At 46.0% G+C, this 24678-nt stretch overlaps 16 non-coding genes across 16 annotated transcripts; 9 read left to right on the top strand and 7 right to left on the bottom strand.

Moving 5' to 3' along the window:
- The first annotated feature begins 14883 nt into the window (after positions 1-14883).
- trnal-cag (transfer RNA leucine (anticodon CAG)) lies at positions 14884-14966 on the top strand. The gene has a single exon. It is a non-coding gene; the product is annotated as a tRNA-Leu (tRNA).
- Positions 14967-15825: 859 nt separating this feature from the next.
- On the top strand, positions 15826-15908 carry trnal-cag (transfer RNA leucine (anticodon CAG)). Its single transcript has one exon. It is a non-coding gene; the product is annotated as a tRNA-Leu (tRNA).
- Positions 15909-16552: 644 nt separating this feature from the next.
- On the bottom strand, positions 16553-16623 carry trnag-gcc (transfer RNA glycine (anticodon GCC)). The gene has a single exon. It is a non-coding gene; the product is annotated as a tRNA-Gly (tRNA).
- A 144-nt stretch (positions 16624-16767) lies between these two features.
- Positions 16768-16850, top strand: trnal-cag (transfer RNA leucine (anticodon CAG)). Its single transcript has one exon. It is a non-coding gene; the product is annotated as a tRNA-Leu (tRNA).
- A 644-nt stretch (positions 16851-17494) lies between these two features.
- trnag-gcc (transfer RNA glycine (anticodon GCC)) lies at positions 17495-17565 on the bottom strand. Its single transcript has one exon. It is a non-coding gene; the product is annotated as a tRNA-Gly (tRNA).
- A 144-nt stretch (positions 17566-17709) lies between these two features.
- On the top strand, positions 17710-17792 carry trnal-cag (transfer RNA leucine (anticodon CAG)). Its single transcript has one exon. It is a non-coding gene; the product is annotated as a tRNA-Leu (tRNA).
- An 859-nt stretch (positions 17793-18651) lies between these two features.
- Positions 18652-18734, top strand: trnal-cag (transfer RNA leucine (anticodon CAG)). Its single transcript has one exon. It is a non-coding gene; the product is annotated as a tRNA-Leu (tRNA).
- Positions 18735-19378: 644 nt separating this feature from the next.
- On the bottom strand, positions 19379-19449 carry trnag-gcc (transfer RNA glycine (anticodon GCC)). The gene has a single exon. It is a non-coding gene; the product is annotated as a tRNA-Gly (tRNA).
- Positions 19450-19593: 144 nt separating this feature from the next.
- Positions 19594-19676, top strand: trnal-cag (transfer RNA leucine (anticodon CAG)). The gene has a single exon. It is a non-coding gene; the product is annotated as a tRNA-Leu (tRNA).
- Positions 19677-20320: 644 nt separating this feature from the next.
- On the bottom strand, positions 20321-20391 carry trnag-gcc (transfer RNA glycine (anticodon GCC)). Its single transcript has one exon. It is a non-coding gene; the product is annotated as a tRNA-Gly (tRNA).
- Positions 20392-20535: 144 nt separating this feature from the next.
- On the top strand, positions 20536-20618 carry trnal-cag (transfer RNA leucine (anticodon CAG)). Its single transcript has one exon. It is a non-coding gene; the product is annotated as a tRNA-Leu (tRNA).
- Positions 20619-21262: 644 nt separating this feature from the next.
- Positions 21263-21333, bottom strand: trnag-gcc (transfer RNA glycine (anticodon GCC)). The gene has a single exon. It is a non-coding gene; the product is annotated as a tRNA-Gly (tRNA).
- An 871-nt stretch (positions 21334-22204) lies between these two features.
- trnag-gcc (transfer RNA glycine (anticodon GCC)) lies at positions 22205-22275 on the bottom strand. Its single transcript has one exon. It is a non-coding gene; the product is annotated as a tRNA-Gly (tRNA).
- Positions 22276-23146: 871 nt separating this feature from the next.
- Positions 23147-23217, bottom strand: trnag-gcc (transfer RNA glycine (anticodon GCC)). Its single transcript has one exon. It is a non-coding gene; the product is annotated as a tRNA-Gly (tRNA).
- Positions 23218-23361: 144 nt separating this feature from the next.
- On the top strand, positions 23362-23444 carry trnal-cag (transfer RNA leucine (anticodon CAG)). Its single transcript has one exon. It is a non-coding gene; the product is annotated as a tRNA-Leu (tRNA).
- Positions 23445-24303: 859 nt separating this feature from the next.
- Positions 24304-24386, top strand: trnal-cag (transfer RNA leucine (anticodon CAG)). Its single transcript has one exon. It is a non-coding gene; the product is annotated as a tRNA-Leu (tRNA).
- The last annotated feature ends 292 nt before the right edge of the window (positions 24387-24678 follow it).

Here is a 24678-nt window from a genome sequence, read left to right as displayed (position 1 = left end):
CAACTAGGATTTGAACTCAGAATCTGACACACATTGGCATACAGGTTTAAGAAATAATATGGTGTTCTCCAAAGTTTACGTTTTTTTCTCTTCCCTTTCAGATTGAGTGCACCACATGCAAATTGTGGTATCACCTCTCCTGTGTTGGATGTCCCTCCACAGAGGGAGACTATTTATGCACTGCATGTCGTTGAATAAAAAGATATATATTTTACTGATCGTTATTGTTGTCCTTTCTTATAACATGTCACATTATTGGGTAAGCCCAGTTGCTATTATAACAAGACACAAAGCTTGCATTTTAACTTATTTTTCTTTAAACCAGAGCTGCCGTTTTGCCTATTCTGTTGTGTTGAACTATTTGATTTTGGTGAGTTTGAATGATGCAAGTATAGCTACAATATGCTCTAAAGCTATCTTGCATTATACTGTATGTCAATCTATAATCCACAATACACGCTAGTTTGCCAATACCTGGAATAAAAGTACGAACACCACAAGCATTGTTCTTAAGGGTTTTAGAAGCATTAAGGTTTTATTATTGTACAGCGTTTCTTAATGATGTTATGGCGGACTCTATAGACATTATTCACCATAATCTGTGGTTTGGGTATGTTTAACACACGCAGTTATATTATTGCTTCTCAGGGTTAAGGAGACACGGTCCCTTTAAGAAAGTCTGGTTTTCTGAGTCTGACGTCAGCTCGACGTAATGTTGTGTTTTTGAGCGCGAAGTAAATTGTCTTGCTCTGTGGTTAAAAAATAAATGACACACGAGTTGGTGTAGTCAACGAGAGAAGTTGTCCGTCTCAACTTTCCGGCCACTTCTACACTGGTGACCCCGACGTTTGTCTGCTGGACGTTTCCAGTGACAGCTCTTCTTAAACATGGCGACTAACGCAATTTCCCTCAAACTACCGGAGTTGTGGGAATCGTCGGCCTCGGCCTGGTTCGCCCAGACGGAAGCACAGTTTGTGCTTCGGGAGATCACCGCGGACACCACAAGATACTTTTACGTGGTGTCGGCCCTCGAGAGTTCAACTGCAATGCAGCAAGCTTTACAATCTCCGGCTCACGCAAGCAAAAGCCGTCAAGCTCAAGGGTTCCCACGACCGCAAAGGCAACAATGGCATTGTAAAGCAACTCATCATCCTCATCACAGTGTTGTTCTACCGGCAGGTTAATCAAATGTGTCAACTTGGTTTCCGTAGCGTTTGGATGGTGCTCACCCTGTGAATGGACGGTTGTAGCCGCCACGTCACACTTTCCTCAACCTTCAATTCTGATTGGACAACTAAGGCATGCTGAGGTCTGTTATTTCTTGGATAACAGGACCGTTTGACGCGACAGACTGCCGTTGCATCTAGTCATATCACTCCGCCGTCAACCAGTCCTCCCCATCTTGTTGACTTCCAATTAAAGTAACTAGCAGCACCTTGTGGCGCACACAATTTACCGCAGACAAACACTGGGCTGAGTGAGGTTAGAAAGGTGAAAGCTTTTCCCAATCTGACAGCGATGCAGGTGGATGCCCCCCTCGTGTCCTGGATTGTCAACTACCTGACTGGCAGACCACAGTATGTGCGCTTGCAACACTGTGTGTCGGACAGAGTGGTCAGCAACACTGGGGCGCCGCAGGGGACAGTCCTGTCTCTATTCCTCTTCACCATCTATACCACGGACTTCAACTACCACACAGAGTCCTTCCATCTTCAGAAGTTCTCTGATGACTCTGCTATAGTTGGATGTATCAGCAAGGGTGAGGAGGCTGAGTATAGGGCTGTGGTGGGAAACTTTGTCACATGGTGTGAGCAGAACCATATGCAGCTCAACATGGCAAAGACAAAGGAGCTGGTTGTTGATCTGAGGAGGGCCAAGGCACCGGTGAACCCTGTTTCCATCCAGGGGGTCAGTGTGGACATTGTGGAGGACTACAAGTACCTGGGAGTGTACATTGACAATAAACTGGACTGGGCTAAGAACACTGAAGCCCTCTACAAGAAGGGCCAGAGCCGTCTCTACTTTCTGAGGAGGCTGAGGTCCTTCAACATCTGCCGGACAATGCTAATGATGTTTTATGAGTCTGTGGTGGCCAGTGCTCTCCTGTTTGCTGTTGTGTGCTCGGGCAGCAGGTTGAGGGTAGCGGACACCAACAGACTCAACAAACTGATCCGCAAGGCCAGTGACGCTGTGGGGGTAGAGCTGGACTCTCTGGCGGCAGTGTCAGAGAGGAGGATGCTGTCCAAATTACGTGTCATCTTGGACAATATCTCCCACCTACTCCATGACGTCCTGGTCAAGCACAGGAGTACATTCAGTGCGAGACTCATTCCACCGAGATGCACCACAGGAAGTCATTCCTGCCTGTGGCCATCAAACTTTTCAACTCCTCCCTCAGAGTGTCAGACACTCTGAGTTAGGGCTGCACGATATTGGAAAAAACTGACATTGCAATATATTTTTTTCTTGTTTTCTTTTCTTATATATTGCGATATGAAAAAATACAGGAATTTTCACCAAATGACTTGAATCGCTCTATCAAGCCTTGTCACTTTAAGAAGGTGGCCTTGTGGGTAACCTGCGCGGGTGACGTAGTAGGAAGTGCCGCAGCCAGAGTGAGTTGCAGGATGCAACTGAGTGAGTAAAGTTACCATAGTTAGCGGGAAAAGAGCTTAGAACTTCACCGAGAGGCCGTGCATTATGTTCGCTGCTGTACTGAAATAAAGTGCCAGTTCTCCACTGCAGAGTTGGTCCGGATTCTTAGTAAAAAGCTTGTTACCAGCTACGAGCCAGGCTAAGCTAAAATGGGCTAGCACAACACCAGAGGCTTCCCAACTACGGTTCGGAGCCGCGAAAGCTGGAAAGGTAAAATACGCTACTCTTATAACAAACCCTTAAATCGGAGTAAATTATGTTATATCAGACAGACTTCTCTTGTAGATTAGTCATGGAAAATGAGAACTGTGCGAGTTTTCCTTTTGTATCAAGCAGCAAAAAAGTTGTAGCATGACGTGTTTGAGTTAATTTGCCTTACTTGACATCGCACGTCCTGCAATGTGACTATTGCGCATGCGCACATCACGCTGACGATGCTGAAACGATATATCGTGCAGCCCTACTCTGAGTCAATAGGCTCAATAGACTGGACCTTGGACTTATTTCACCCCTGTCAGCAGGTTAATAACCCCATAATTTATGACTTTTATTTTAAACTGTGCAATACTGATTCCGGTAATAATTTTGTGCAATAATTTAAAACAAAGGGGAAGGAAAAAGCAGGAGTGAAAGGCCCAGGTCAGGGATTTCCTCCTACTCCTCCTCCCCCACACCCACCCACAAATTGAATGCACATACTTTACATATTTTTATTTTATTGTAGTATAATGCACATATTCTACATATTTTTATATTTATTTTCTTATTTTCTTATTTCTATTTTTCTTATAATTTCTCTATGCCTATATATATTTCTGTGAGCAACTGCAACGAAACCCAATTTCCCCTCGGGGATCAATAAAGTATTTCTGATTCTGATTCTGATTCTGATGTCACTTTTCATTTTTTTCCGAGAGCACCAAAGGTTTGAATGCTGCTTGTAGGTCGGGCGATTCTGTGACAGTGAGTTTGTTGATTTATTGGTGGATGTTTATCCGGCGATGATCACAGTTGTCTCGCCTTGTGGTTTGCCAGCACTACATGACCTGGTCCGACTGCCGTCCAAAACCTTGGATGTCAGAAGTGGGATTCGAACCCATGCCTCCAGGGGAGACTGCGACCTGAACGCCATCAGCCGACGGATCGTCTGTCCAATATTCTAAAATGTTGGAGAATTAAGGCCAATAACATTCGCGGCTCCAACATTCTGCGACCAATCGTCTTGACGAATTCTTCCCAGCTCTCCAACATTTGACCAGTCACGGCGGAGAAATGTTGGAGCGGAGAAGGTAAGTTTTTTTTTCTGAAGGTGGCGTTCATCAAACAGTGAATACAATAAGCCGGACGCTATCAAAGCTAACAAGTTATTCAAATCTACTCAAGCGACATGGTGAGTATTTACACATTTACTACAGTGCTGTATGACATAACTTTAAGTACAGAAGTAATTTCACCTGTTGTGTCATGTTCACACAATCACTTTACACAAGTTTATGCTAGTTAGCTACACTGTAACAGCTGATGTTACGTAACTGTATCTAACTTAGGTTAAGTGACACAATTTTCATTTTTCATATTCAAACTGACAATGTTATGTTACACTGTCTCTTCTGTTTCATTAGGAGCAAAACTGCTGAGCTATTTACTATAGGCTACTTAATATTACCAAACATTAAAATAATTAAATAATTTCCTAAGAAGGTATACAGCTAGCTTTCTAATTCATGATATTTTCCACCACACACTATAAGAATACATATTTATAATGGAAATCAGGTTAATTCATGAGCTGTGTTTCAAACACGGACGCAATATAGCCTAGGTGGCTGCCCACTGGGTTTATCATAGGATTATTACAATATTACAAGGCCGATGGTCTGGCTTTCATGTTCCAGCACCTTTGTCACCAAAGGCAATGTCTTCAAAATCAAAATCGCACAAGGCGATGGCAGACTCAGAGTGGATGTCACACCTGAGGAAGTTTGCCAGCACTGGGGCCTGGCCTGCAGGTGAAGGAAACAGGCCAGCTCCCAGGCAGAAGAAGTAGTATGAGCTGTATCAAAGGGTATGAGTATATACATGGCACAGTATATTGTATTAATTGTTATTTACTCTCACAATACATTTTACTCATTATAACTTGTATCAAATAGAATAAAAGGCTAGGTTCCTATGAGTTAATAAACATGTAATGAGCAAATAATTTACATCAGATCTCTGTAACTACACAAATGGAAATCAATGATTTAATCCGTGTTCAATTCAATCAAATGTACAACTATTATTTTTAGACTGAGAAATGTCCAATGCAGACACATGGACAGAAGTCCTTGTTCGGTCAAGTGAGGAAGTGTGTGTGTGGATTCCACACGCAGAAGGTAACACTGGTCAATTAAAGACTCAAGTAGTGTGTGTGTGTGTGTGTGTGTGTGTGTGTGCGCATATCAGTACACAAACTAATTAGTGATGTATCTACTCTGCCATGGAACAACAGCCAACCGGAGTAAGTATTGCCCAGGGGCCCGCAGGGCAACAGACTGCAGCAGTGGGTCCCGTCCAAGGCACCGTGGGGCAACAAAGTGCAGCAGTGGGTCCGGTCCAAAGGGCTGTAGGGCAGCAGAGTGTAGCACTGGGACAAGTGCTGGGAGCGAGGGACCATAAGCAGCGACCATCATTGAATTTGTCAATGGTATTTGGACAGTTATTGACACATATAAATTGAACATGAATATTTGACATTTTGTTCACTGAATGATAGTTTGACAATATAGTCCTCTCATGACACGGCCCTTTGCTTTATTGCCTTTCAGTTTAACAAGCCAAGATTTGGTGGTGCTCATGTTGCTGCTTCAAAGCCAAATCTTAGTACAGCCAGAAAAGTAACCAAGGTAAATAGAGATCAAATAGCAACTGTTTAAATTGGGTTATTAATACAAGTTACTTAGACTGAATGCTTTACAGACCCAAGTCACCGACTCCACTGAAGGAAGTACCAGTTCTCCAGCCAGCATTGCTATCTCAGTGAGTAATGATATAACTCACTTTTCGAATACAGTTGAAGTATTTGTATTTCTACACACAATTTCTCCCACGATTATTAAGAGTATTAGAACCATTCAAATCAGAAATGACACTTGAAAGCTAAATAATAGTGTTTCATGTAGAGCAGCAGTATGAAATAACAACTTAAGTGTAGTGACTATCCAAAAAACAAACTTAATTAGTCACTTAACGTAGGTGGCTTGAGGAATGTTCTTGACGCGTATCCACTTAAAATAAACAATGTCCAAAAATGTTCTTCTTTGGGTGATGTTCCCATTTATTGCAAAGGTTGAATATTTACAAAAACAGTACTTTACCGCTTATGAAGTCTTGTTTGATGCTGGGTTTGAGACAAAGCTGGATTACGGTAAGAACTGTGCTCCCCACCACCTACAGGCTCATACTGATTTCCTGTTCATTTAAAACACCTGTTGCTGTGCTGCCTATCACCACATGAACAGAACCTATACTACACCCTTGTGGTCAGAGTGAGCTATATATAGACACATTTAATATTCAAATTCAAATGGCTCCTACATTAAGGTTTGATTGTATTGTAAATACTATGAATTTTATAACAAATGTGAGTATATTCCTTGCCATGCTTTTACAGGCTCCAGACCCTCAGACAGATGCTCAAGCTTCAGTGCCTGTCCTCAGTCCCATAGCAGTGTGTGCCAGTGTGTCAGTAAGTAATTTAACATTTAATTTCATACTGTGTAGAGCATCAGCAGTGTCTTTTACCAGTATAAAGTATGTTTATGCATTGTTTTGTTATTGCAAAGACTGCTGAGAGACACTTGAAGCTTCAACAACTCAGCTGCCCCGTTTGTGGTCAGAGGGCTTGCCACCTGAAGACCACAAATGGATTGTGAACTTGGAGCCCAAGGGAAAACTAGAGCTTCAAGACAACCTGAAGCTCTGGTACTTTCCACCACAGCCAAGCCATCTGTACCACCAGGCTCCTGCTCCAGACCGCTTTTTTGCCCACCCACTTCTTGTCTGGATGCCCTATAAATTGTGGAAGGTGAAGGTGGTCTGTCCCAACCCTGCCTGTGGGCGGCACCAACTCACAGGAGCGGGGCTGCACAAGAGGGCACGGCGGGTCCTGGACGTGGACAGGATCTACAATATGGTGACAGAGACTCTAACCTGCACCAAATGTAGATCCACCCATGTGTCTTGGAGCCAAACTGTCCTTAGGCAACTGGACTTGGCTCACAGATCAGAATTTCGGGTCATCCTCACACGTTCCTCAAACGTGAGTCAACCTCTGTGTCGTTGCCTGGGAAACTCTTGACGCGATGCGAGTGCCACTGCTATCACACTGTGTCCTAAACGCTGGGTTCAGACCGCATGCGGAAGTGCCGGGAAGCGCAGCCAGTTTCCTTTCGGTGCCAATGTTAACCGATTTGACTTCACCGATTTGATTTCAGACCGGCCGCCCTGTGGTGGGGAGCTCCGTGGCTGGCTCGCGATCTGGAGCGCCAGTTTCGGCGTCTGGTCTATTTTCTCCGTGTGCCGCGGCGCGCATTTCACAGGAAAGCACCATAGAAAACACTATAGATGGTCATATCTCCATTATATCACCACAGAAGCACAAATATATTAAATTAATAACTTACCAGGGTCTTCACTGTTGTAGTTGATGAATCCATCTGTACTAATGCAAGTTTTAAATGCAACACATTGTAGGATGATGGTCTCTGGTTTTGAATTATCACTTGCCTTTTGAAAATTGCGTCTGTTATTGAATTACCACAAAAGTAAACAAGGATACATGTTTAGGTTTGGATATTTATTTAGGCCTATGTCATTATTTAGAGAGAGAGAGAGAGATCTAGGTCCCCTAGGCTTTTTTAATTATTATACGACTCTTGCTGAGAAAACAAACAAATAAACGTGACAGCTTTGATATGAGGGAGTTTGTGAAGAAAGGGAGAAAATAAGAAGATGGAAGACATAATGTTAATGTTTGCAAAGGTCATAATGCTAATGTTTTGCAAAGGTCATAGGTTACACAGCTTATTTTTATGCAATAAATGCAGCTTATTAAGTCAACCTCTCCTTGTGATCACATTGTTTTAAGTCTTGAATATACCAAGCGAACAAAAATTTGAACGCAAATATAAATTGCAGACCGCCTGCTGCACCATCTGACCGAAGCCGACCGCGCCAATATGCCATCCCGCGCACCTTGTCTGTTTAGGGTTTTTTCGGTGTGTACCACCAGGCCTGAAAATTTTTTTAGGGGAAACACTGGGTTCAGAAGGCCGTTATCATCTATTCACATGGTTGATCACCGATACGAATACAAGAAGACTCCAGATCCAGTCCAAGAGGAATCCAGCTCACCGCTAAACCTGAAGTCTGGTGGATAATGTGGTATTTTCAGGTAAGACGATTTAAAATGAGAGCATTTAAACTGTGATTATTTAGTCAATAAGCGAAAACAATACAGAAAAATAGTTTTAAGGTGACGTGACATGAGTGTTGACATGAGATAAACGTTTTGCAATTGCATTTGCTAGATATTATTACATGCTTTACCGATCTTTTTGTGGTGCTAGCTTGAAGTTACTGCAAAAAGGTTAGCTTGTATCGTAGCTAAGCGGTTAGCATTACCAGTTAGCATGTTTTTACGTGTCTGCTTTGAGGTTTTCAGTGATGTTAGGTTGATGTTATTACAAAAATATTAGCTTTTGTCGTGGCTAATTGGTAAACTAAGTAATTACTAATTAAGTAATAAAACGATTAATTGCACCCCGAGTTTCCCCTTAAATTTCCCCTGTTAGCCTGTAAAAATAACTTTTTCCACACTGTAAGACAATGTTACAGATATATTCTGTATCTGCTCATTCCAACGCTTCATTGAAGCTATATCATATTGAGTGAAATATTCAAACCCAAGACGCCTTTTTTATGGCTGCACCGGTAGCATTAGGCTACATCAAATGGAAAAGTCACATTTCCATGTAATTCAGCCTGACATGTTTGGTATCTCTGGAAACCTTGGGATCTTGACTAGAATGTAAAATAAAGTTCTGTGGGTTTGAACAAAGCTTGGCTGCATTTGATCCCGCATGAGGAACCTCAGGGTAGAAGTTTAATCGGGCTGCTCCTCTAGCCTAGCACACCTGTCACCTGTGAGTGTAAGCTAGAAGCTTACAATGACATTTACATTAATGCAAAAGATGAACACTGCCAAATTATTAGAAATACCTTGTTTACCTATATGTTGTCTGTCTGTCTGTCTGTCTGCCTGCCTGCCTGTCTGTCTGTCTGCGTGCCTGTCTGTCTGTCTGTCTGTCTGCCTGCCTGCTTGCCTGCCTGCGTAATATCTCTTTACTTGACTTTTTTCGTCTCCCTTTACAGCTCCAATTCCCAGTTGTGTCCCTGTCAGTCCCAGGACTTCTGTGGTAAGTTTGTTTTATAACTTACCATGCACTATGTCTATGTTAAACAATTCAAAATTAGGTTTTGGGCCAAGCTGCATAGAGAGAGTGTCTCTCTGTCTGTCTGTCTATCTATCTATCTATCTATCTATCTATCTATCTATCTATCTATCTATCTATCTATCATGTGCATAAATAGAGGCACCAAATACATATCCCTCATTGCATTTGCATCCCATGTTCACTGATGTGTTTCTGCCTTTTAGGCTGTGATAAGAAGTAGGGAGTGGACTTCCAATATATATATACGTATATTCATCTGAAGAGGAATGCTTTATCTAGTAATTGCCAAATATTTTGATTTCAGATATGGGAAAAGCAGTTAAGAGCGCACGCTTCAGGAGCGTTAAGATAAAGGTGGTGAGGAGGTGTATCGCTGGCCATGCAAAGGTATCTTACCTTAGTCAAGGCCTTCCCCAGCCCAGCTCCAGACAGACAGGTCCTTCGGACCCTTCCACATCTATTACACCTCAACAGACTGAACCTGATGATGTGGCACTGAGCTGTAGTTCATGTTCTGAGACTGCATACAGTAAGGCAAAGAAGAGAGAGCTGAATGCCTGGGATGCAGTCAAGGATGACATGCTTAAGGTGTCGTTTGAATGTTCAGCACCAATCACTACCCAGTGTGTTGTCTGCCTAGAACATGCTGATTATAGGTGCTTGGAGTGTAGCACCACTGCAGTCTTTTGTGAGGCTTGTCTGAAGAGGACTCACAAAAATTCACTGCACCTTCCTGATAAGTGGAATGTAAGAACAATAGCATGCGCTCACAGTAATTTTAAATAGATTCATTAGATTCTTCTAATTGTTTTAGCACTATGTAGTATTAACTGTTGGTGTCTTCTTGAGTTTGTTGTTTTAAAAACTCTGTTAGAGCTAGCAATCTTTCTTACAGAATGCCGACTATGAGCTATCCTCCCTGGGGTTATTCCTATATATACCTGAAGGCCATGACACCCATGCTGTGTACATGAAGGTCATTGTCAACACAGGTTTGTCATTTTACATTGAAAAAATATTAATGTATTTCATTTTCTTGACAGGTTAAGGAATCCAATCCTATTAAATGTGGAGCAATGATTTCCTATAAGGAATTCATCAAATTTGTGATGCTTTTTTGAAAATTATTTTCTGTGCCTTTCTCTGTTTGCTGATTCCAATAATAACAAACATTAGGTTATAGGTGACACACTCAAATAATTTTGCCTGTGTTGATATGGTAGTCTTTATAGTAGTCCTTGGTTATGTTCGGTGGTGGATGAGTTGAGTGGATGTGATATGATTACACACCTTCTTCCTTGATTGTACTACATCATTAATTATCACAACTAAAAGTAAACCTTTATGGAACCATCTAGGATTATATAGTTGCATGCAAAATGATTATTGATCTTTTTTATAAAAATAACAACTTCTTAGTGAACCATGTCAAGTATCACCTTGGCCTTTATGTGGGAGATCTAAGTATATGAAACAGTAATGTTTTCAGTGACTGCTGCTTATACCGTAGGTTAACACACTCTACAGAGCCCTGGTGGGAGAATCCATATCCGAGTTTAGGCATCACCACTTCCAACAAAGAAGTTTGGTAGATGTTTGCCCACAGTTAGATGATGGGACCACATACCCAGCATGCCCAAAGGTTGGTTCTAGTTCCAGCCTGGTTCTTGTTTGATTACTCATAATTGAAGTTTCCATGAAATGATGGAATTGAATTGATATCTGCAAAATCAGTTCATTATTGTATAAAGTATTATAATAAAATAGTAATAGTATAAGTGTATCAACCTGGTGCTCTGCATTTATGAAGGCTGTATGAATATGAATGTGGGACCTTGTGTATCTTTCAGCATTTGTGTTAAGAATTTCTAAGTACATTATTTATTCCCTGGTTGTTGCTGACCTAAACTCTTTTTTGTAGCACTAGATACAAAACCAGGATTACTCTAAATGTTTGTTTCCCAGGCAGATGGAGATATTCATAAAATGCTTAGAATAACATGACCCTAACATAAGCCATAAATTATTTATTTTTTTCAATCACCAAATATGAACCTCATGGAATGTGTATGGAAGATTCCAAAATATTACTAAATGTCAAGTTTACCACCATTCTATAATCTTCACTAATAGTAACAAAAAATTAAAAATGTATAGTAATAGTTTCCAATCCAGTTCTGAAAGAGAAAACAAAAATAATGAAATGGTATTACACCAATTAAACTGAAATTTAACAAGAACACTTGTTCCATTTTGTAATTTGTACAAGCAGTACAACAGAATTATGTATTTATTTGACATGTTGATTGTTAGTGCAGCACTAAAGTAAACCTTACTTCTATGACAGGTTTCCAAACCAGTAGCTGATGCAGCTCTTGATATTAAGGGTGAACCAACACGTTTCATTCCCTCCTTAAAAAAGGATTTCAAAGTTTCCCTTTGCTCCTCACAAATCTCTGTTTTCTCTTGTTGAGTAACAACAAACAAAGAAAAAGCTAGTCAGTAATAAATCAGTAATAAAAAAGACAGTGTTGAGGGTAAGTGTGGATTTTGCATACCATGCCATCTTTCTCATACACACTAGCCTAATGCTTCTAGATTAGCAACTGTAAGCCTTACCTCTCTGAGCCATCTTCAACCTGAAACATAAACAGAGAGAAACTTGCACAAGACATATTTGAGAAAGGGCACACTCGCTCTATGCAGCTTGGTCCAACACCTAATTTTGAATTGTTCAACATAGACATAGTGCATGGTAAGTAATAAAACAAACTTACCACAGAAGTCCTGGGACTGACAGGGACACAACTGGGAATTGGAGCTGTAAAGGGAGACGAAAAAAGTCAAGTAAAGAGATATTACGCGGGCAGGCAAGCAGGCAGGCAGACAGACAGACAGACAGACAGGCAGGCAGGCAGGCAGACAGACAGACAGACCTGTGCCTTTGGGTTTTATTTTTCAAGTTCAAGGTTGAGGACAGCAATGAATGTTTATGTTAGCCTACGTCATTGCTCACTTACAAAAATACAACAGAGCCACCACAGCCCTGATATCAACATATAGGTAAACAAGCTAAGGTATTTCTAATAATTTGGCAGTGTTCATCTTTTGCATGAATGTAAATGTCATTGTAAGCTTCTAGCTTACACTCACAGGTGACAGGTGTGCTAGTAGAGGAGCAGCCCGATTAAACTTCCACCCTAAGGTTCCTCATGCGGGATCAAATGCAGCCAAGCTTTGTTCAAACCCACAGAACTTTATTTTAAATTCTAGTCAAGATCCCAAGGTTTCCAAAGATACCAAACATGTCAGGCTGAATTACATGGAAATGTGTATAATTATGCTCAAGACATCTGGACTTTTCCATTTGATGTAGCCTAATGCTATCGGTGCAGCCATAAAAAAGGCGTCTTGGGTTTGAATATTTCACTCAATATGAGTACGATATAGCTTCAATGAAGCATTGGAACGAGCAGATACAGAATATATATGTAACATTGTCTTACAGTGTGGAAAAAGTTATTTTTACAGGCTAACTTTGAAGCTAATGGGGAAATTTAAGGGGAAACTCGGGGTGCAATTAATCGTTTTATTACTTAACTAGTAATTACTTAGTTTACCAATTAGCCACGACAAAAGCTAATATTTTTGTAATAACATCAACCTAACATCACCGAAAACCTCAAAGCAGACACGTAAAAACATGCTAACTGGTAATGCTAACCGCTTAGCTACGATACAAGCTAACCTTTTTGCAGTAACTTCAAGCTAGCACCACAAAAAGATCGGTAAAGCATGTAATATCTAGCAAATGCAATTGCAAAACGTTTATCTCATGTCAACACTCATGTCACGTCACCTTAAAACTATTTTTCTGTATTGTTTTCGCTTATTGACTAAATAATCACAGTTTAAATGCTCTCATTTTAAATCATCTTACCTGAAAATACCACGTTATCCACCAGACTTCAGGTTTAGTGGTGAGCTGGATTCCTCTTGGACTGGATCTGGAGTCTTCTTGTATTCGTATCAGTGATCAACCATGTGAATAGATGATAACGGCCTTCTGAACCTACTAGTAGGTGTAGCAGGCCCCTTCTAACCCATATCTATAAGGCTGATAACCACTGATAACGCCCATTCAATCGAGTGATAACATTTGAAACGGGTGCACCCAAACACTATGGAAACCAAGTTGACACATTTGATTACCCAGTAAAATTAGTTCTGGAAAATGCATGGGAATGGGGCGGAGCAAAAGTGAAGAAGGAGCGTTTCATTTTCAAGACGAATAAAGAGATGGAATGGCTGGAGTTGGGTGAGGAAGGGGTGGCTCCTATAATTCACTGGCCAGTTGTACCACCGTGGATTTTACCCACACCAGAAATAGACTTCAGTGTCTTACAAACAATAAGAAAACATGATAATACTGCTTATGGTGACATAGTGTGGGAAAGGCTAAAGAATAACTGGGAACATTATCTTCAAATGTATACAGATGGGGCCCAAGACCCCAAAACTGGAAAATCAGGATTTGCCTTTTGCATTCCAGATTTGGAAATTATAAAATACAAACGACTGTCCGAGGGGGTTTCAGTCTTTACAACAGAATTAATGGCTATAATATGGGCATTGCAGTGGATTGAGGAGGTGAAGCCGAGGCGAGCAGTCATATGTTCAGATTCGGCTTCAGTTCTGATGACACTTAGAGAATGCAAGCTGGGAGTCCGGTCAGACCTTGTGGTGGAGCTGTTGATTATGTTATATAGGATTGAGCAGGCAGGAGATTCGATGGGTTTTTTTTGGGTGCCAGCTCATGTGGGGGTGGAAGGGAATGAGGCAGCTGATATGGCAGCCAAAAAGGCACTGAAGAGAGATATAGCTGTGAGAGTACCCATTGGGACATATGAGTACAGATCCATTATCAAGAGAAATATAACAGCTGTGTGGCAGAAAGAGTGGGAAAATGAAAAGAAGGGGCGTCATTACTTCGCTATACAAAATAGTGTAAAGAAAGAACATTGTTATTTAGGGAGTGAGAGAAGGCACACAGTTGTTATGACTAGACTGAGACTGGGACACTGTGGGCTGGCATGGGACTTGGCAAAGATGGGCAAACATGAAGATGGATTGTGTGGAACTTGCAGAAAACAACAAACTGTGAAACACTCATGGAATGCAAATGTTACATGGAAGAAAGAGAAAGGCTATATGATGCAGTATCACATATCACATCTGGGTACAAAGACGGATTCAATGAAAAGCCTGCTGAATCCTACCGAGAATCAGTAAAGGATTGTGAAAGCAGTCATTGAATTCATCGCCGCGACAGGATTACACCTATGGAAATAGAATCACTACAAACGACAATCTAATTCCAACCTGTGAGAGGCAGCAATGTGCTGAAAGGCATCCAGTCTACCGGAAACTCAGAAGAAGAAGAAGAAGAAGAAGAAGAAGAACTTGAGTCAGGATGGCTGATACTCACCATGTCGCTTGAGGAGATTTGAATAACTTGTTAGCTTTGATAGCGTCCGGCTTATTGTATTAACAGGCGAGAATTCTACCACTGAACCACCAATGCAAGTTCAAAGGGCGCTTTTGACCCCCGGAAATTGGCTGACAGGCAGCGCACGCGTCTCCGCTTACCGCCGACAATTAAAGGCGCAAACGAGTAAGGTTTGCGGCGGCTGCCCCTTCAAGTCTGTCTGTCTGTCTTTGAGCTCCAGTCAGGATGGCCGAGCGGTCTAAGGCGCTGCGTTCAGGTCGCAGTCTCCCCTGGAGGCGTGGGTTCGAATCCCACTTCTGACATCCAAGGTTTTGGACGGCAGTCGGACCAGGTCATGTAGTGCTGGCAAACCACAAGGCGAGACAACTGTGATCATCGCCGGATAAACATCCACCAATAAATCAACAAACTCACTGTCACAGAATGGCCCCACCTGCAAGCAGCATTCAAACCTTTGTTGCTCTCGGAAAACACATGAAAAGTGACATTGGGAAAAGCTTCCATCTTTCGAACCTCACTCAGCCCGGCGTTTGTCTGCGGTAAATTGTGTGCGTCACAAGGTGCCGCTAGTTACTCTGATTGGAAGTCAACAAGATGGGGAGGACTGGTTAACGGCGGAGTGATATGACTGGATGTGCAACGGCAGTCTCTCGCGCCAAACGGTCCTGTTATCCAAGAAATAACAGACCTCAGCATGCCTTAGTTGTCCAATCAGAATTGAAGGTTGAGGAAAGTGTGACGTGGCGGCTACAACCGTCCATTCACAGGGTGAGCACCATCCAAACGCTACGGAAACCACGTTGACACCTTTGATTAACCTGCCGGTAGAACAACGCTGTGATGAGGATGATGAGTTGCTTTACAATGCCATTGTTGCCTTTGCGGTCGTGGGAACCCTTGAGCTTGGCGGCTTTTGCTTGCGTGAGCCGGAGATTGAAAAGCTTGCTGCATTGGCCGGGAATCGAAACCGGGCCTCCCGCGTGGCAGGCGAGAATTCTACCACTGAACCACCAATGCAAGGTCAAAGGGCGCTTTTGACCCCCGGAAATTGGCTGACAGGCAGCGCACGCGTCTCCGCTTACCGCCGACAATTAAAGGCGCAAACGAGTAAGGTTTGCGGCGGCTGCCCCTTCAAGTCTGTCTGTCTGTCTTTGAGCTCCAGTCAGGATGGCCGAGCGGTCTAAGGCGCTGCGTTCAGGTCGCAGTCTCCCCTGGAGGCGTGGGTTCGAATCCCACTTCTGACATCCAAGGTTTTGGACGGCAGTCGGACCAGGTCATGTAGTGCTGGCAAACCACAAGGCGAGACAACTGTGATCATCGCCGGATAAACATCCACCAATAAATCAACAAACTCACTGTCACAGAATGGCCCCACCTGCAAGCAGCATTCAAACCTTTGTTGCTCTCGGAAAACACATGAAAAGTGACATTGGGAAAAGCTTCCATCTTTCGAACCTCACTCAGCCCGGCGTTTGTCTGCGGTAAATTGTGTGCGTCACAAGGTGCCGCTAGTTACTCTGATTGGAAGTCAACAAGATGGGGAGGACTGGTTAACGGCGGAGTGATATGACTGGATGTGCAACGGCAGTCTCTCGCGCCAAACGGTCCTGTTATCCAAGAAATAACAGACCTCAGCATGCCTTAGTTGTCCAATCAGAATTGAAGGTTGAGGAAAGTGTGACGTGGCGGCTACAACCGTCCATTCACAGGGTGAGCACCATCCAAACGCTACGGAAACCAAGTTGACACCTTTGATTAACCTGCCGGTAGAACAACGCTGTGATGAGGATGATGAGTTGCTTTACAATGCCATTGTTGCCTTTGCGGTCGTGGGAACCCTTGAGCTTGGCGGCTTTTGCTTGCGTGAGCCGGAGATTGAAAAGCTTGCTGCATTGGCCGGGAATCGAACCCGGGCCTCCCGCGTGGCAGGCGAGAATTCTACCACTGAACCACCAATGCAAGTTCAAAGGGCGCTTTTGACCCCCGGAAATTGGCTGACAGGCAGCGCACGCGTCTCCGCTTACCGCCGACAATTAAAGGCGCAAACGAGTAAGGTTTGCGGCGGCTGCCCCTTCAAGTCTGTCTGTCTGTCTTTGAGCTCCAGTCAGGATGGCCGAGCGGTCTAAGGCGCTGCGTTCAGGTCGCAGTCTCCCCTGGAGGCGTGGGTTCGAATCCCACTTCTGACATCCAAGGTTTTGGACGGCAGTCGGACCAGGTCATGTAGTGCTGGCAAACCACAAGGCGAGACAACTGTGATCATCGCCGGATAAACATCCACCAATAAATCAACAAACTCACTGTCACAGAATGGCCCCACCTGCAAGCAGCATTCAAACCTTTGTTGCTCTCGGAAAACACATGAAAAGTGACATTGGGAAAAGCTTCCATCTTTCGAACCTCACTCAGCCCGGCGTTTGTCTGCGGTAAATTGTGTGCGTCACAAGGTGCCGCTAGTTACTCTGATTGGAAGTCAACAAGATGGGGAGGACTGGTTAACGGCGGAGTGATATGACTGGATGTGCAACGGCAGTCTCTCGCGCCAAACGGTCCTGTTATCCAAGAAATAACAGACCTCAGCATGCCTTAGTTGTCCAATCAGAATTGAAGGTTGAGGAAAGTGTGACGTGGCGGCTACAACCGTCCATTCACAGGGTGAGCACCATCCAAACGCTACGGAAACCAAGTTGACACCTTTGATTAACCTGCCGGTAGAACAACGCTGTGATGAGGATGATGAGTTGCTTTACAATGCCATTGTTGCCTTTGCGGTCGTGGGAACCCTTGAGCTTGGCGGCTTTTGCTTGCGTGAGCCGGAGATTGAAAAGCTTGCTGCATTGGCCGGGAATCGAACCCGGGCCTCCCGCGTGGCAGGCGAGAATTCTACCACTGAACCACCAATGCAAGTTCAAAGGGCGCTTTTGACCCCCGGAAATTGGCTGACAGGCAGCGCACGCGTCTCCGCTTACCGCCGACAATTAAAGGCGCAAACGAGTAAGGTTTGCGGCGGCTGCCCCTTCAAGTCTGTCTGTCTGTCTTTGAGCTCCAGTCAGGATGGCCGAGCGGTCTAAGGCGCTGCGTTCAGGTCGCAGTCTCCCCTGGAGGCGTGGGTTCGAATCCCACTTCTGACATCCAAGGTTTTGGACGGCAGTCGGACCAGGTCATGTAGTGCTGGCAAACCACAAGGCGAGACAACTGTGATCATCGCCGGATAAACATCCACCAATAAATCAACAAACTCACTGTCACAGAATGGCCCCACCTGCAAGCAGCATTCAAACCTTTGTTGCTCTCGGAAAACACATGAAAAGTGACATTGGGAAAAGCTTCCATCTTTCGAACCTCACTCAGCCCGGCGTTTGTCTGCGGTAAATTGTGTGCGTCACAAGGTGCCGCTAGTTACTCTGATTGGAAGTCAACAAGATGGGGAGGACTGGTTAACGGCGGAGTGATATGACTGGATGTGCAACGGCAGTCTCTCGCGCCAAACGGTCCTGTTATCCAAGAAATAACAGACCTCAGCATGCCTTAGTTGTCCAATCAGAATTGAAGGTTGAGGAAAGTGTGACGTGGCGGCTACAACCGTCCATTCACAGGGTGAGCACCATCCAAACGCTACGGAAACCACGTTGACACCTTTGATTAACCTGCCGGTAGAACAACGCTGTGATGAGGATGATGAGTTGCTTTACAATGCCATTGTTGCCTTTGCGGTCGTGGCAACCCTTGAGCTTGGCGGCTTTTGCTTGCGTGAGCCGGAGATTGAAAAGCTTGCTGCATTGGCCGGGAATCGAAACCGGGCCTCCCGCGTGGCAGGCGAGAATTCTACCACTGAACCACCAATGCAAGGTCAAAGGGCGCTTTTGACCCCCGGAAATTGGCTGACAGGCAGCGCACGCGTCTCCGCTTACCGCCGACAATTAAAGGCGCAAACGAGTAAGGTTTGCGGCGGCTGCCCCTTCAAGTCTGTCTGTCTGTCTTTGAGCTCCAGTCAGGATGGCCGAGCGGTCTAAGGCGCTGCGTTCAGGTCGCAGTCTCCCCTGGAGGCGTGGGTTCGAATCCCACTTCTGACATCCAAGGTTTTGGACGGCAGTCGGACCAGGTCATGTAGTGCTGGCAAACCACAAGGCGAGACAACTGTGATCATCGCCGGATAAACATCCACCAATAAATCAACAAACTCACTGTCACAGAATGGCCCCACCTGCAAGCAGCATTCAAACCTTTGTTGCTCTCGGAAAACACATGAAAAGTGACATTGGGAAAAGCTTCCATCTTTCGAACCTCACTCAGCCCGGCGTTTGTCTGCGGTAAATTGTGTGCGTCACAAGGTGCCGCTAGTTACTCTGATTGGAAGTCAACAAGATGGGGAGGACTGGTTAACGGCGGAGTGATATGACTGGATGTGCAACGGCAGTCTCTCGCGCCAAACGGTCCTGTTATCCAAGAAATAACAGACCTCAGCATGCCTTAGTTGTCCAATCAGAATTGAAGGTTGAGGAAAGTGTGACGTGGCGGCTACAACCGTCCATTCACAGGGTGAGCACCATCCAAACGCTACGGAAACCAAGTTGACACCTTTGATTAACCTGCCGGTAGAACAACGCTGTGATGAGGATGATGAGTTGCTTTACAATGCCATTGTTGCCTTTGCGGTCGTGGGAACCCTTGAGCTTGGCGGCTTTTGCTTGCGTGAGCCGGAGATTGAAAAGCTTGCTGCATTGGCCGGGAATCGAACCCGGGCCTCCCGCGTGGCAGGCGAGAATTCTACCACTGAACCACCAATGCAAGTTCAAAGGGCGCTTTTGACCCCCGGAAATTGGCTGACAGGCAGCGCACGCGTCTCCGCTTACCGCCGACAATTAAAGGCGCAAACGAGTAAGGTTTGCGGCGGCTGCCCCTTCAAGTCTGTCTGTCTGTCTTTGAGCTCCAGTCAGGATGGCCGAGCGGTCTAAGGCGCTGCGTTCAGGTCGCAGTCTCCCCTGGAGGCGTGGGTTCGAATCCCACTTCTGACATCCAAGGTTTTGGACGGCAGTCGGACCAGGTCATGTAGTGCTGGCAAACCACAAGGCGAGACAACTGTGATCATCGCCGGATAAACATCCACCAATAAATCAACAAACTCACTGTCACAGAATGGCCCCACCTGCAAGCAGCATTCAAACCTTTGTTGCTCTCGGAAAACACATGAAAAGTGACATTGGGAAAAGCTTCCATCTTTCGAACCTCACTCAGCCCGGCGTTTGTCTGCGGTAAATTGTGTGCGTCACAAGGTGCCGCTAGTTACTCTGATTGGAAGTCAACAAGATGGGGAGGACTGGTTAACGGCGGAGTGATATGACTGGATGTGCAACGGCAGTCTCTCGCGCCAAACGGTCCTGTTATCCAAGAAATAACAGACCTCAGCATGCCTTAGTTGTCCAATCAGAATTGAAGGTTGAGGAAAGTGTGACGTGGCGGCTACAACCGTCCATTCACAGGGTGAGCACCATCCAAACGCTACGGAAACCAAGTTGACACCTTTGATTAACCTGCCGGTAGAACAACGCTGTGATGAGGATGATGAGTTGCTTTACAATGCCATTGTTGCCTTTGCGGTCGTGGGAACCCTTGAGCTTGGCGGCTTTTGCTTGCGTGAGCCGGAGATTGAAAAGCTTGCTGCATTGGCCGGGAATCGAACCCGGGCCTCCCGCGTGGCAGGCGAGAATTCTACCACTGAACCACCAATGCAAGTTCAAAGGGCGCTTTTGACCCCCGGAAATTGGCTGACAGGCAGCGCACGCGTCTCCGCTTACCGCCGACAATTAAAGGCGCAAACGAGTAAGGTTTGCGGCGGCTGCCCCTTCAAGTCTGTCTGTCTGTCTTTGAGCTCCAGTCAGGATGGCCGAGCGGTCTAAGGCGCTGCGTTCAGGTCGCAGTCTCCCCTGGAGGCGTGGGTTCGAATCCCACTTCTGACATCCAAGGTTTTGGACGGCAGTCGGACCAGGTCATGTAGTGCTGGCAAACCACAAGGCGAGACAACTGTGATCATCGCCGGATAAACATCCACCAATAAATCAACAAACTCACTGTCACAGAATGGCCCCACCTGCAAGCAGCATTCAAACCTTTGTTGCTCTCGGAAAACACATGAAAAGTGACATTGGGAAAAGCTTCCATCTTTCGAACCTCACTCAGCCCGGCGTTTGTCTGCGGTAAATTGTGTGCGTCACAAGGTGCCGCTAGTTACTCTGATTGGAAGTCAACAAGATGGGGAGGACTGGTTAACGGCGGAGTGATATGACTGGATGTGCAACGGCAGTCTCTCGCGCCAAACGGTCCTGTTATCCAAGAAATAACAGACCTCAGCATGCCTTAGTTGTCCAATCAGAATTGAAGGTTGAGGAAAGTGTGACGTGGCGGCTACAACCGTCCATTCACAGGGTGAGCACCATCCAAACGCTACGGAAACCAAGTTGACACCTTTGATTAACCTGCCGGTAGAACAACGCTGTGATGAGGATGATGAGTTGCTTTACAATGCCATTGTTGCCTTTGCGGTCGTGGGAACCCTTGAGCTTGGCGGCTTTTGCTTGCGTGAGCCGGAGATTGAAAAGCTTGCTGCATTGGCCGGGAATCGAACCCGGGCCTCCCGCGTGGCAGGCGAGAATTCTACCACTGAACCACCAATGCAAGTTCAAAGGGCGCTTTTGACCCCCGGAAATTGGCTGACAGGCAGCGCACGCGTCTCCGCTTACCGCCGACAATTGAAGGCGCAAACGAGTAAGGTTTGCGGCGGCTGCCCCTTCAAGTCTGTCTGTCTGTCTTTGAGCTCCACTCAGGATGGCCGAGCGGTCTAAGGCGCTGCGTTCAGGTCGCAGTCTCCCCTGGAGGCGTGGGTTCGAATCCCACTTCTGACATCCAAGGTTTTGGACGGCAGTCGGACCAGGTCATGTAGTGCTGGCAAACCACAAGGCGAGACAACTGTGATCATCGCCGGATAAACATCCACCAATAAATCAACAAACTCACTGTCACAGAATGGCCCCACCTGCAAGCAGCATTCAAACCTTTGTTGCTCTCGGAAAACACATGAAAAGTGACATTGGGAAAAGCTTCCATCTTTCGAACCTCACTCAGCCCGGCGTTTGTCTGCGGTAAATTGTGTGCGTCACAAGGTGCCGCTAGTTACTCTGATTGGAAGTCAACAAGATGGGGAGGACTGGTTAACGGCGGAGTGATATGACTGGATGTGCAACGGCAGTCTCTCGCGCCAAACGGTCCTGTTATCCAAGAAATAACAGACCTCAGCATGCCTTAGTTGTCCAATCAGAATTGAAGGTTGAGGAAAGTGTGACGTGGCGGCTACAACCGTCCATTCACAGGGTGAGCACCATCCAAACGCTACGGAAACCAAGTTGACACCTTTGATTAACCTGCCGGTAGAACAACGCTGTGATGAGGATGATGAGTTGCTTTACAATGCCATTGTTGCCTTTGCGGTCGTGGGAACCCTTGAGCTTGGCGGCTTTTGCTTGCGTGAGCCGGAGATTGAAAAGCTTGCTGCATTGGCCGGGAATCGAACCCGGGCCTCCCGCGTGGCAGGCGAGAATTCTACCACTGAACCACCAATGCAAGTTCAAAGGGCGCTTTTGACCCCCGGAAATTGGCTGACAGGCAGCGCACGCGTCTCCGCTTACCGCCGACAATTGAAGGCGCAAACGAGTAAGGTTTGCGGCGGCTGCCCCTTCAAGTCTGTCTGTCTGTCTTTGAGCTCCACTCAGGATGGCCGAGCGGTCTAAGGCGCTGCGTTCAGGTCGCAGTCTCCCCTGGAGGCGTGGGTTCGAATCCCACTTCTGACATCCAAGGTTTTGGACGGCAGTCGGACCAGGTCATGTAGTGCTGGCAAACCACAAGGCGAGACAACTGTGATCATCGCCGGATAAACATCCACCAATAAATCAACAAACTCACTGTCACAGAATGGCCCCACCTGCAAGCAGCATTCAAACCTTTGTTGCTCTCGGAAAACACATGAAAAGTGACATTGGGAAAAGCTTCCATCTTTCGAACCTCACTCAGCCCGGCGTTTGTCTGCGGTAAATTGTGTGCGTCACAAGGTGCCGCTAGTTACTCTGATTGGAAGTCAACAAGATGGGGAGGACTGGTTAACGGCGGAGTGATATGACTGGATGTGCAACGGCAGTCTCTCGCGCCAAACGGTCCTGTTATCCAAGAAATAACAGACCTCAGCATGCCTTAGTTGTCCAATCAGAATTGAAGGTTGAGGAAAGTGTGACGTGGCGGCTACAACCGTCCATTCACAGGGTGAGCACCATCCAAACGCTACGGAAACCAAGTTGACACATTTGATTAACCTGCCGGTAGAACAACGCTGTGATGAGGATGATGAGTTGCTTCACAATGCCATTGTTGCCTTTGCGGTCGTGGGAACCCTTGAGCTTGACGGCTTTTGCTTGCGTGAGCCGGAGATTGAAAAGCTTGCTGCATTGGCCGGGAATCGAACCCGGGCCTCCCGCGTGGCAGGCGAGAATTCTACCACTGAACCACCAATGCAAGTTCAAAGGGCGCTTTTGACCCCCGGAAATTGGCTGACAGGCAGCGCACGCGTCTCCGCTTACCGCCGACAATTAAAGGCGCAAACGAGTAAGGTTTGCGGCGGCTGCCCCTTCAAGTCTGTCTGTCTGTCTTTGAGCTCCAGTCAGGATGGCCGAGCGGTCTAAGGCGCTGCGTTCAGGTCGCAGTCTCCCCTGGAGGCGTGGGTTCGAATCCCACTTCTGACATCCAAGGTTTTGGACGGCAGTCGGACCAGGTCATGTAGTGCTGGCAAACCACAAGGCGAGACAACTGTGATCATCGCCGGATAAACATCCACCAATAAATCAACAAACTCACTGTCACAGAATGGCCCCACCTGCAAGCAGCATTCAAACCTTTGTTGCTCTCGGAAAACACATGAAAAGTGACATTGGGAAAAGCTTCCATCTTTCGAACCTCACTCAGCCCGGCGTTTGTCTGCGGTAAATTGTGTGCGTCACAAGGTGCCGCTAGTTACTCTGATTGGAAGTCAACAAGATGGGGAGGACTGGTTAACGGCGGAGTGATATGACTGGATGTGCAACGGCAGTCTCTCGCGCCAAACGGTCCTGTTATCCAAGAAATAACAGACCTCAGCATGCCTTAGTTGTCCAATCAGAATTGAAGGTTGAGGAAAGTGTGACGTGGCGGCTACAACCGTCCATTCACAGGGTGAGCACCATCCAAACGCTACGGAAACCACGTTGACACCTTTGATTAACCTGCCGGTAGAACAACGCTGTGATGAGGATGATGAGTTGCTTTACAATGCCATTGTTGCCTTTGCGGTCGTGGCAACCCTTGAGCTTGGCGGCTTTTGCTTGCGTGAGCCGGAGATTGAAAAGCTTGCTGCATTGGCCGGGAATCGAAACCGGGCCTCCCGCGTGGCAGGCGAGAATTCTACCACTGAACCACCAATGCAAGGTCAAAGGGCGCTTTTGACCCCCGGAAATTGGCTGACAGGCAGCGCACGCGTCTCCGCTTACCGCCGACAATTAAAGGCGCAAACGAGTAAGGTTTGCGGCGGCTGCCCCTTCAAGTCTGTCTGTCTGTCTTTGAGCTCCAGTCAGGATGGCCGAGCGGTCTAAGGCGCTGCGTTCAGGTCGCAGTCTCCCCTGGAGGCGTGGGTTCGAATCCCACTTCTGACATCCAAGGTTTTGGACGGCAGTCGGACCAGGTCATGTAGTGCTGGCAAACCACAAGGCGAGACAACTGTGATCATCGCCGGATAAACATCCACCAATAAATCAACAAACTCACTGTCACAGAATGGCCCCACCTGCAAGCAGCATTCAAACCTTTGTTGCTCTCGGAAAACACATGAAAAGTGACATTGGGAAAAGCTTCCATCTTTCGAACCTCACTCAGCCCGGCGTTTGTCTGCGGTAAATTGTGTGCGTCACAAGGTGCCGCTAGTTACTCTGATTGGAAGTCAACAAG

The sequence above is a fragment of the Centroberyx gerrardi genome, chromosome 4 (genome assembly GCF_048128805.1).
Source record: "Centroberyx gerrardi isolate f3 chromosome 4, fCenGer3.hap1.cur.20231027, whole genome shotgun sequence".
NCBI classification, from domain to species: Eukaryota; Metazoa; Chordata; class Actinopteri; order Beryciformes; family Berycidae; genus Centroberyx; species Centroberyx gerrardi.
The sequence above is the reverse complement of the archived record's forward strand: the minus strand, read 5'-3'. Positions and strand labels throughout refer to the sequence as shown.